Consider the following 13,316-nt stretch of genomic DNA (forward strand, 5'->3'; position numbering starts at 1 on the left):
CTTCAGGTAAGTGGCCACTTTAAGTAAATCGACATAAAATATAAGTTTTGTTGGTTTTATGAGACATTTCATAGCATGTTACGATAGACATGATCCCCATGTTAGTACACAGGCTCTCCCAGTGAGCTAACTGACGCTAGCTAGGTTAGCTAATGTTAGCTAGCTGCTTCATTCAATTTCCCCAAATAAACTAAATCGCTATTTAACCCGCTAGCGTAAGGGGTAATTTGACTAACGTTACAGCTCACGTAAGCTATAAAGACCGTGTCCAGTCTTAGTACAGTTAAGTTAGTAGCTGGCTAACGTATCAGGGCTAGCTAGCGTTAGCTTTCATTGCTACCAATGTTCCAGCACAGGCTGAAGCCACGACCGGGGCTATCAAAAGTATGTCAATGAATCATTAGCCTACATTTTATTATTTAACGCTATATAGCGTTACTGTAGGTCTGCTGTTGTACTGGGTCAGGCGATTGGCTGGTATTAGTAGCGTTATGAGTGAGGTACTTCACACAGCCTCACAAACTAGCTTCACGAACTAACGTTAAATCAAGTACAAAGGGCACGTTTGTATAATAGTAATAGTAATAGTAATAATAGAATAACAGTCATTATATTGAACGTGACATGACGGCCTATGTGACGTTATTGTAAGACCCTGGAGCTTTAGCTATCGGATAGCTATGAACGTTACTACTCCAATCAATCAATCAAATTTATATGAATATGGCGTTACTGTAGGGCTACTGTTGTACTGGGTCAGAGATTGGCTGGTATTAGTAGCGTTATGAGTGATGATTCATCGCTTTAACGTGTTTAGTGTTAGCATGACATTATTGCTGAGAATGTCTATGCTTAGTGAGCGTTTTGAGGTATAAAGCTGTCTTGAGTTGCAGTTGTGTTTCCTTGGTATCGTCCTTTCAATATCTGTCTGTCAGTTTCATTGCGTCTTTGTCAGTCAGGTTGTTTACGTAGCGTTACCGAGGTTAGCCGTATGATATGTGAATAGGTGGCAACTTCCATGACATGTATTTTTAATGTACCTGACTAGCTAGCTGATTAACTGGACAGTGATTGTTTATCTGTCCAGAGATGTGTAACGTTATGGCTGGACTTGGAATGGAGGCTAGCTGTCTGGAGTAGTAATACATACTATTGGACAAAATGAATACATCTGTAAGCAAGCTTATAGAAGTTGACTGCAGCAAGCTGTATTGATTGAGCATCTAAACATCAGTCAGAGGCAACAAAGGTGTCACACCCAAACCATGTGCCAGGACATCAGCCTGTGTTGCATTGCTGTAATCAGAATTATTATGTGCTTGGAAACCATTGTACATGCTATGTACACAATACTATTTCAATACTATTTTCTTTTTCTATGTCTTGCAATTGAACATGACTGTTTTAAACAACCTGCCCAGTGTTGCCAAAGCTAAACTGGTGTCTGGTATCAGATATTGATTTACAAGCTCTAAATACATTCAAAATGTCAACATTTATCAGCAAGTAGTTGGTATGATCTCCGGGCAATCGTTGATTTATATGTCTTGCTCTTATAAAATAGCTGCTGTGACTGACCTTTTCTCTAATAACCTGGGACTTTTTCATCCATTTGCTCTCCGTCTTTCCCTCTTCCTCTCTCTCTTTCTCTCTTTGCCTACCAGCCCAGGTTATCCTGTTGATTCTACCCTCAATCTTGTCGTGCTCTTCCCAGCAATGGTAATTGAGAATTTGATACTCTGTCATTATACACCGATAAAGCATGAATTCATGGGCCAGAGTTCACCACCAAGGGGCTGAGGGGGAAGTCCACAACAACTAATGAAACCCAGCAATTCTCATTAATCCTGGTGTGACCATGGCTACCTGTACCATCAACCCTGTCAAATGTCAAATCCTTCCTTTCCAAACAAAATCTGTTTTCATGATGGGAGGACCTTTGTTTAATCTGCCATCAGCTTCTAGATTTATTTAGGGTTTGATTAGCCTCAATGCCTGATATACTGTATTAGCAGTAATATGTCTCCCAAAGGATGCATTCCAGAAAGCAGGTTAAATGACTACACAGATTTTTGCAGTGTTGGGCAAGCAACTTTGAAAATGTAGTAAGCTAAGCTGCCAGCTACTCTACATTAAAATATAGCTTCACTACTTTGAAGCTATCCCCAGTAAAATGTAGTCGGAATGAGATGTTTGGAGCGGGGGAGTCTGGTGCAGCGCACAGGTCCTAGACCTGGTGAGACGAGGGAGGAGCCCGGCCGGGTGGCAACCCACAGAGCCCGGTCCCTCTACGTACCAGAGCCCTTCCCCCCCCCGGTCCCGGCAGAGTAGTTCCGGAGCAGCGGATTGAGTGGCCCTGACCGCGTGACCACCTTCAACCCTTCCTAGAGGGCTGACCGTGGGTAGCTACTGGGACGTAAGTTGGGGCTTGGCCAGCCCCGGCTGGGTCACCTGGGCGAGGGTGTATGATGTTGCGAGACCCGAAACATCCAATGACCCCAGGGTACATCACTGAGGATACGTCCCAGTTGCATCCATGCAATGTTTTTTCATTATATAGCACGCTCAGCTACAGGCTCCATGCCAAAATAAAAGTAGCTTGCTACTTTACATTGTGTGTGTGTGTGTGTGTGTGTGTGTGTGTGTGTGTGTGTGTGTGTGTGTGTGTGTGTGTGTGTGTGTGTGTGTGTGTGTGAGGGAAAACACTTTGAATTCAACCTATTTCTAGATTTATTAGTGTTGGGCAAGCTACTTTGACAATATGGTGAGCTAAGCTACCAGCTACTCTACATTAAAAATAAGCTTCACTACATTTAAGCTATCCCCAGAGAAATGTAGCACGCTAGCAACAAATAGCTTCACTATTTGTTGCTAGCTACTGCCCAACACTGGAATTTTCCCAACCCATAGTTTAGACTAGAGAAATCTGGGATTTTAGATTCCAAGAAGTTCGATTAGATGAACTCCAGGTCAGTTACCATGGTAAGTTACACTCTGAAGCTACCCCGCTCGGTAGCAGCCTCACTTGAACTAACCTCAAGTAATTGGTCGGAAAACCTGTCAGCCTGCAGCTTTTTACTTGGGAGACAGGTCATATTATTCACAGTCACATGATCCAGTGACTGACTGAATATGGTTGAGAATTAAATTTGCAATATCAAATAATGGTTTGCTTTTTACTTCACTAGGACAACGGAGAAATTGTGTGTGCGCCTCCCTCGACCACCGACCCCCCAGGCACTTCTGCTGAATCTCAGGTGGGTTATCAGAAAATGCTTATTTCTATAAACAGAATCTGTATCAGCTGTGCAGCACTACCAACTTCTTGCTGTACAGGAAAGTGCATTGCGTTGTTTCTCTGTTGCAGCCCCATTATGCAACTTTTTCTTTACGTTAATATAATGCCTTTTAAATCATTTTGATGGAACACACGCTGACTTCTAATAGATAGACTGGGATTTCTATCATTCCCACTCTGCACCCTGAATGCCTGTTCCCCACAGCATGTAAACTTTAGGGCTTTTCTACTGACACCTTTGGCCACAACAAGTCATGCCGTTCCGCGCTGATTTCGGTTTCCATTATATCTTTGTATGTGCCAAGTCGTCCTTGGCCACGATCGAGATGGACCCGCCTCTAAGAAAGCTGCACACCCGACTGCCCAACCGCAGTGTTCATGAGTGTTCTCTCATCTGTTTCGGTTTGTACTTTCGGATATCTGCTTTATTTCATTCCCTCATCTCTCAGAGCCGTGTCATGTTAATGCTGAGCTGATGAAAGCATTTCTTAACCCCTTTGTACTAAAAATATTATATTTGCACTACCAAACTAACGGAGGGCATTTATTAGAAAGGGCTTTAAAGGAAATGCAATGTTTATCCACCATTCCACCCGTGACTTATGATACTTTCGATTAGGCTTTGGTCGGTACTAAGGTATTACGGTATACCATGTATTTAAAAATACTGACAGTATGATTTTCAATACATCAAAACCATATTCTATTTTGTTCAGGCAAAATAGTTGCAACTGTCCTTGCCTGTGCTCAGCTTAGCCTAAATTATTTTCAATCATTTTTTATTTTTTTTCGCCATTTGTAGGCTACCTTACTAATAGGCAAGCATATATGTGTTACAAGCAACACTATATTGTGTGAGACCCAGGCTTGCCCATAACAGTGTCCATTCCATTAGACATTCGTTCAATTGTCAGTCTCCATTGAGGACATTTAAATACTTTTCTGAAAAATAGAAGTTGCAACTTTTTCACTCATGGACCTGAATTTATATACCGTATATAACAGAATAATTATTTGGAGGTAGAAAAGAAACACTTTGCACAATTGGCTGGTTACTCCAAGGTTACTTAAGTTACTTACTACAAGGCTGATACCTGAATGAGAAGAGTAGCATGTAGGTGAGGGTGCAGTTTCCCCAAATAGTGGGGCTTTAATGTTGATGTCCCACCACAAGCTGTGACTTTGGGTTGTGACTTGTGATTTAACTTGTGTTTTAACGTCTCATTTCCACTTGTGCAATTGTAAATCAATTTGATTCACACATGTTTTGCTTGTTTGGTGTAGGCTAGGTTGCTGTAGTGTTTGTGTTTTTATAGCACTTGATAGCATCCTGGACTGTGTATATGTATTCAACGTATTTTCCAATAAGGCCTGATGCTTTTATATAAAGCATATTTCATGATCTCTTTGACAGGTGATGGTGGGAAGTCTTGTGTTAAACAGACTGCGCTCTAGATTGGAGCAGGCCTGTCAGCGACAGCCCTTGGACGTGGACTATGTTGAGTTTATCTGCCGGAGTGAAATGACTCTAATAAACTCACTCTCTGCTCGCTTAGACTTCCCACAGGAGGTAAGTTCACTGCTCTTTCTTCCATGTGCCTTGATATCTCAGCAACCTCGCTGACATGGACACAAAGTGGCATTGTCAGACAATCGAATGCACATTCCCAAGCAAGAGTATGTTGAATTAAAAGGCAGAAGTCACTATACTTATTCTAACCATTTGAAAGCGGTGCTATTCCTTAACTGCCCTTGTATGTAAATGGAACTCGTTCTTCTTTATTCATTTCATGGATTATGTCTGGGGCATATTTTCACCTTTATCGAATAATAACAATTAAATGTATTTTGTATAGCTGCTTTTCAATGACTCAAAGACGCTGACAATCTCGAGTCCACAGTAAACAGAAAAAAACAAACATACAAATAACACAACTAATCGGGTGGAGGGGAGTTGAGGGGGCGTGACATGGGCGGAAGATGTGGTTAAGGGTAGGGTAGGTTGTACGCTTGGGAGAACAGGTAGGTCTTGAGTCGGGATTTGAAAGTGGAGAGTGAGGGTGAGTCTCTGACAGGCTTGTGAAGAGAGTTCCAAAGTCGTGGTGCTGCTCTCGAGAATGCTCGATCTCCAAAGCTGTGGAATTTGTATGGAGGAACAGTGAGCGAAACAGTGGATGAGGATCGGAGGGTTTGGGTGGGGCGATGGGAGAGGAGGAGGTTAGTCAGATAAGGGGGGCGCCAGGCTGTGGTGGGCTTTGAAGGTGATGCGTTGTTTGATGAGGAGCTATGGAGAGTGGAGAACTGTAGGTGTCTTTTTTTGGCCTTTATTACGTAGGAAAGTTGTAGACAGGAGAGAGGGGGGATGACAGGCGGCAGAGGGCCATAACTTCATCCACTCTACAACTGCAGAATATTGTTTCTTTTTTTGGTGTAACATTGTACTGACAGTAGTCAGTGTCAGAGGGTGTTATATTAACACATTGACTGCCAGCCATTTTTTTTTTGCTGTAGGTAGCTTTTGCCAAGCCGTTTTTTGAGGATTCTGGCTCATTTTACAAGAGCCGAGGATTATTTTCTGCTTGGAGTTTGTCAACACAAAGTTCACAAAAGTACTAATAGAATGTGTGCTTTCTCTGTCTAAAAGAGTTAGTTTGTAGAGTTAGTAGTTATGTAGATATTAGCCGTTGAGTACAGCATGGTTTTAGCGTCTGAGAGTGAAAGCTGAGATAATCGCAGTTTTGTGAAATTCAATCAAACAGGCAGAACAGTCACTTTAACCATTTATTTTTGACATCAGTGAGAGATCAGACATCTAAACAATATAGTTCCGAACGCCCTCTCCTTCAACTCCTCCCTCCGTGGGCGTGTCTAGTGGCTTTCAGCCTGCGTTTGTCACAAGCGAGTGCTCTGCTGCTGCTGCTGCTGCTGCGAGTTTGAGCAGCCTCCCTCCCTGGCAGCGAGTTTGAGCAGCCTCCCTCCCTGGCAGCAAGTGTGGATAGGTCTCACTCGTCTCTTGGGTTTGAGAGCCCCGATGAAGCCCCGTGCGACTCTAGGCTTTATGCTGCCCACCCAGTCCATTTCTGGAACCCCCCACCGCAGCAGCGCGAAAGCGTCCCCGCCTACAGTATGAGAATGAGGCTCGTTCGTTTCTGACTGTAAAATCGCCAAGCCATTTCCTTGAGAATGGAGGAAGCAGCCGCCTTGGTTGACTTTCTCTCTGTCGGGAGAGGACCGTCGCCACCTAGCTGGTCGGTAAAATAGATTATACACATTCAATACTTCCAATATCTCCATAGGAGACGCGGGGAACATTGATCCACGTAGCACCGTCAAAAAAAAGAAAATCGATTTTTTTGACGTATTAATACGTCAATGGCAGTCAACCGTTGGATTATTTTTGACGTATTAATACGTCAATGGCAGTGAACGTGTTAATCACTATTATCATTTTAAACTTTGCAGCCCTAAGCCGAAATAGATAAAATAACAATCCTGTTGTTTGAAATATGAATACAATTGTTTTATGCTCTAAAATTATCTTACTCTGCTTTGACAATTGAGGCCTGTGAATGAATGAATGAATGACTATGTTGACTTTTAGTGACAAATATAAACTTTATTTAAGGTACTTGAAGGCCTTTCCCAGCTGGTCACCCTCATCGACAATGAAATCAATGGGAGAAGAACAGCACACCAAAGCTGGTTGTTTCCAAAGAATACCTCCGGGACCTGATCCAGACAGACCTGCCTGTCCACTGTCCAAACCTGCTTGGGAAACTTGTGCAGTTCTGGGTGGGCTGGAATGTGCTTCCCAGTGCCGACTCCGCAGGATGGCTTCGCATACCCAAAGTCTTCAACCTGCTTCAACCTGCTTAAACTCCCAGAACGTTACAAAGACTACGAAAGATTTGAAGAGGAAATCCTTGCCGCTATCGCGAGTGTTGATGTTGACCCGGGTTATGGACTGTCGTAAGGAGATGCATATATGTTCTTGTTTAATTGTTAATGAGTTTATTTCTGCAATAACTGCATTTATGGTTCCGTTTTAACGTTTGGTGAGGCATGCTTGATCAGAGATACTCAAGTCATTTTTTGCAAGTCTAAGTCAAGTCTCAAGTCTTTGAGCTCAAGTCCAAGTCAAGTCTCAAGTCTTTGAGGGGCAAGTCCAAGTCAAGTCTCTCAAAAAAAAAACATTCAAAAAATATTTTCTTTAAATCTGAATTTTTTGGACGTTTTAGTCCGAGTGAAATGTTATGTAGTCTCTCCTGTTGTCATTGTCCATTTCTGTTCTTATTTGTAGGATTTGAATCATGGGTGGTATTTTACACCAGTGGTATGGGGGTCCGGGGACCCCCTGGCACTTGCCTGGGGTTCCGCGAAAAGTTTTCAAGAAAATAAAAATGAAAGCTTTTTTTTGCAAAATCTTCATAGTTCAATGAAAATATTTTATCCTTTGAATCTAAAATGGTTCATGGATTACATTCTAATCTAACAAACCTATCAATTTAAAAGTAAAGCACGTTACCGTGGAAACAATAAAGCTTAGCCCAAAATCACAAATCAGAATGAGGGGGTCCCCGGTATATGTTCCGTCTTGTAAGTGGTCTTTGGCTGAAAAACATTTTGACCACTAGATGGTAGTATGTACCTAGTCTTCTATGAGGTAATGCTGATCTCAGGTGTCAAGCTCACAGGTGAATGGGAATTTTAACATAGGTCTTAGCCTAAGTGTAGAGAATAATTGTCAAGCCACTCTGTTAAACAGCAAATCATGTGGATCACTTCACGATCATGTTAATTGCATCAAGGAAATCTATTTCTGTCTGCAACATCATTCTACAATAAATGAAAACCTCAAAGATACATCATTGTTTGGACATTCACTCACTAACTGGGTAGACTGGCTACACACTGGGTCAATAACATTCATTTTCACATTATGCAAGTGAGCACCAATATGAAAATCTTGGCCAATACCGATAACCAACATTAACATTGCCGTTATGGCTGATAACAGATATTTACCTATGTCGATATGATCTGTATAAAAGCAAGTTTTGATGATAATCATATTTTGTACATACTGAAACACATGTAAACACTGAATTTGAAAAACAAGAAGAATCCCTACAGACTGTAGGAAAAAAGCAATAGTCAAATAAATAGTGCAGTGTTCATAAGAGCGACATACCAGAGGTGACTGATATCTGACATCACTACAGTAGGGACTTAGCAACAGCTTGATAATGACATTTTTTTTTTCAAGATTTATTTTATTTTTCGTACAGTTGCTCATTCGTTGACAATATTACAGATCCATAAACATCTCTGCTTGAGCACACGCACATTGCGTAAAATAAAACAAGACAAAATAAACAAATAAATCCCAACCGCATCCCTCCCCCCACCCATCTCCCTTGTATGTTGATAATGACATTATGTGAGACATTCAGTCGACAGATATTTATACAGTAGGCTACATCAGATTCCTCAACAGTGCCTGGAAGGTGTTAACACATGCCGTGACAAACATCTCACTTGCAGAGCTCCATCTAGGTCTCCTGAGCAATATTCTCATGGCATTATATGCCACTTCAAGTCTGTGCATGCTTGACCTCCGACTCCTATAATCTGACCACAGGTGAGCAGTGTAGAGTGGTGTGCAGTATGCTCTAAACAGAGACACCTTCACTCCATCTGTACACATGTTAAACTTCATCTGACAATTGCTCTGAAATAAAATGACCTAGATATTTAACATTATCACAAACAGTAAGGTTATTATCAGACAATTTAAAAACAGGAAATGTCAAGCATTTGTCCTCTTTGGTCCTGCAAATTAAGACAACACTTACTGGCATTGTATTTGATATCATGTACCAAACCATATTCAGTACATATTGTGAGGAGCTGCTGGAGACCAGCACTACTTGGGCTCAGAACAACAAGATCATCTGTGTACATTAAATGGTTCACTAGGGTATTACCAATAAGGCACCCAGTGTTACAACCATTCAGTTGCTTGGACAAATCATCAACATACAGATTAAAAAGAACTGGGAAGGGATAAGATTCCACCTTGACGGACCCCATTACTAACCCCAAAAAGGGTTGATATGTTGCTCCATTTAACTTGCATAGTCTGATGGGCATACCAAAAGGCCAGAATCCTAACAATATAGCTGGGCAAACCTCTTTGACATAGCATGAGTTTTTTTTATGGTTGACGGTCAAAGGCTTTAGAAGCATCAATAAAACATAAAAGAAATTAGAGGTTTTGCCATCTGTATTTGTTTACAATTTCCTTTAAGGCATACAGAGGTCAGTGTGCCATTTGCTTTAAAACCAAACTGCTTGTCTGTGGAGTAGATTAACTCCTTAACTCTGTCCAGCAGAATTCTCTCCAGGACTTTTGACAGTATATATTATATTAAAGGTCCTTACACATCGGGAGCGTTTTTTTCGTGCGATTAATTTGCATGTCAATAATATTTTCCGAACCTATATCAGTCAATGCAACCGTGCATACCAACGGCGAAGTTTCGCTGAGCGTTATTGCGGTGTTTATTTTTTCGAACCACGGTCGATTTTTCAGAAATTCGCTTCCGACGTGTACACATCTGTGGCTGTGATTGACAGGTGGGTCAAAACTCGCATCGCAATTTCGTGCCGTATATTCGCATCGCTCTTGATGTGTAAGGACCTTTAGTTGATATCTGAAGCAACTTGTTGTTAATGTTTTATTTGTTTATTTAATGTTGACTTTCAACTGAAAATATTATTTTACTCATCAGCAATGGTGCATTTTGTATAGTCTAGACTAGCCATCTTGTCTCAGTTGTTGAGATCAAATAATCATTATCCCCTAGGCATCCAGGAAGTTAGTGAAACTATACAGTAAGCATTCCTGCATAACCCAAGAGTCTGTTGGGTTGGCCTGCATTCATGGGAACCAGTCTGTGAGCGGCCACACTCCAGTCAACTTTCTGGAGCTGTCGCTTTCTTTTTCTGAAAGACATCTGGAAAACACTTATGGCTAAACAATAACAAATTGGCAAACACATATTTTTAAACATCCTTATCATCTCATGAGTGCAAATGATCACCAAAGATGAAACTACAACATTTAAAAGGCTTTACTTGGTAAACAATGTTTAATAGTTTTTATCCACAATTACAATCACAAGGACAAACAATGTCCCCCCCACCCCAAAAAACATTTTTCAATAGTAAATTGCTATGTATACAGATGTAGTGTTCATAGTGTAAATGTTTTGATTATATTTTAGGAATAAATGTATATATTACTTTACACTTCATAGAACTTGTCTTGATCCCGCAATACATTGCACTGCCGGGATTGCCCACCAAATTACTGTTCTCAATCTTCCCTTGTTTATTAAAGCAGCATGATCACAAATATCAAATGTTTGATGCACCCAATACATACTGTTGTACTATACTTTAAGATTCTACTATTCTACTACTATTCACTGTTTTTCAAGCATGCAGCGTGCTGCACTCGAGCAGCCAGGCATGAAGTGGGTAAGGTGTGAGCAAGGTGTGAGCGGGACAGGGCAGCACCGGGCAAAACAGAGCGAGGCGTGGACAAAACACAGTGTTTCTGGTGTGAGTTTCAATGACTAGAAGTTAGCCCAATAGAATGTAGTGCATATACTTGGTAATAGCTTTCACTCTCTCCTGTTATCTCCCCATCTACATATATTTGTGGTGTTCAGCTGCGTCGAGGAGCTGCACACCAGCTGTGATCTTCATCCACATAGGCTGATGCGGTGAGCACTCCACTGGCTGATATCCCGATCAGCCCCGGGACTGAGACTGGTGGAGATGTTACGGGAGGAGAGATGAGGGAGAGATGCCTGAAGGATCTATAAGGGCAGAAATTAAATATAAACAGTTTGTTTTGAACCCACAGCATATTACTAAACAGAAAGCTTAGTGATGGGAGTCACTACCTATTGAATATTGGCCATGCATGCTGTGGAAATGATCCACAATGCCCCAAACATATCTCACAAGGGCAAAAAAAAGCCCTTAAAAGTGTATTTTTCCTACCCTGCTCCACAACATAACATTATGTAATACAACATTGTTATACAACATTATAACATTTAAATTCCCAAAATATTCAAGACCTGTAAATTATTAGATTCATTTTTAATGCGTTTCCAGACTTTCCACACCTGTGTAGGTACCCTGTGAACACAGGCCAAGATCAAGTAATGTAGCTGAAGAATAATTTGCGGGTAGATCATCATGATTAGATATAATTTTAGTATTCATTAATGCTGTCAAGTAAAAAAAAAAAGTTTGTTTCATATCAATATTAATTTCAGCTGAATTATTATTTTCCAAGGACAGGAAAAATGTGTAACAAAACAAGAGCTTCAACATAATATTGCCTGTGTACTTGTATTGCCTTATTACCGACTCTGGTAGAGTGGCTTGTTGTTTCTGTCCTGCTGTCCTCTGTGTCTTCTGCTGTCAGATGTGACTCCTGGCCAGTGCCAGACAGGGTTGTATCTGGTTGAGGATGGCTGTAACACATGAGAAAATGATTTAACAGTTTGCTCTTACTACCTTCTTCCATGCAAAACAAGACTAGAACCTATCCCTGATGCATTTATTCAGGACCAGGCATGTCCAAAGTCCGGCCCTGGGGCCAATTGTGGCCCGTGGACAGATTTTTTTATTGGTTAATCAAGCAAGTTCAATTTGCATTTGTTTCCTTCACCTAACAATGACAGCACTATCATACAGTTTGTAGAAACACCAGGTAGGAACAGCACATGCAGAACTACTGTTTTCAGATGGCAAACAAAGTACAATTGTATGTGATTTTTATTTATATTTTTTAATAACACCCATATGAGGTGAGAAGCACCTGCACGGCCGCCTCACCCCCAATTCAAAAAAGTTTGGACAATCCTGCACTAGATGGACAATGTCGGCGTGGCAGAGAGAGAGACAGTTAGACCAGACTCAAATGGGGGTCCGTGGCACTTTGCCAGGGGGTCCACGAAAAGTGTTCAGGAAAATAAAAATAAAAACTTTTTGTGTGTGTGCAAAAGCTTCATAGTTCAACTAAAACATTGTAGGCCTATGCTTTAAATTTAAAATGTTTATTGTCTTATATACTTGTGCCTGCTTCAATAAAATTGTCTCTCCCTGTCCCTGATCACTCACCTGTGTACTCCCTCGGCTGGGTGTAATTTTCAACCAGGAACTCCTAGGTCAGCTGATTCCTACTGAATTGACCAAAACAGTTCAATAATTGCAACCCTGTCAAAATCTTATTGCTATGCTAGTTATTGTTATTAGTTATAGTATGAGTATTAGTTGACCAATTCTATGGGTCAGTCATAATTTTGTAGAAAGAATGCTACTGTCTGAAACTCATTCAAAAGAATCCATCCTTACATAATGAAAAATTAAATTGTTGATATTAACACTTCAAGAGACAAAGTAGTAATAATTTTGTTTGATATTTTTTCTAACTAATGGATTGCGTGAGCATTGAACACGTCACGGTGGCGCAGTGGAAGGCTCGGATGATGCCCTCCTCCACGTACGGCTTCAACTGCTTCAGGAACTCCGCGGCTGCCGCGACCTGGAGACAGAGGAATAGAAGGAAAGGTCTGAGGATGGAGATATCGCATTAACTGTGATAGACTAGATATCAGAAGGAACAGCCTCCATGCAATCCTACACCACCGGCTTGTTTTATAGCTCTTTGGAATCTCAATGTTGTATTGGCAACATACTGCCTTCTTATAACACTTAAGCCATTACATTCCCATTAGTGGACAGACTGCTGCCATGGCAACAGAAACAACACCATTAAAATACAGCCATGGGCCATGGGGCTAAAATGGTTTTCCCCCACCATCTAGTCTCGTATCTATACTAGACTGTATCTATACTATCGACCCTACCCCATATTTATCTACATGATATTCATCCAAAAGAAAGGTTGTGATTTACAGGGAGGAAAAAT

The 13,316-nt window shown here is 41.1% G+C and overlaps 1 long non-coding RNA gene across 1 annotated transcript; it reads left to right on the forward strand.

The window, feature by feature from the left end:
- Positions 1-1,541: 1,541 nt before the first annotated feature.
- LOC310772314 lies at positions 1,542-7,869 on the forward strand. The gene is made up of 4 exons (XR_014552486.1): positions 1,542-1,719; positions 3,189-3,257; positions 4,713-4,868; positions 6,924-7,869. It is a non-coding gene; the product is annotated as an uncharacterized lncRNA (long non-coding RNA).
- Positions 7,870-13,316: the final 5,447 nt, after the last annotated feature.

This window comes from Poromitra crassiceps (assembly GCF_964638095.1).
Source record: "Poromitra crassiceps genome assembly, chromosome: 2".
In the NCBI taxonomy this organism is placed as follows: Eukaryota; Metazoa; Chordata; class Actinopteri; order Beryciformes; family Melamphaidae; genus Poromitra; species Poromitra crassiceps.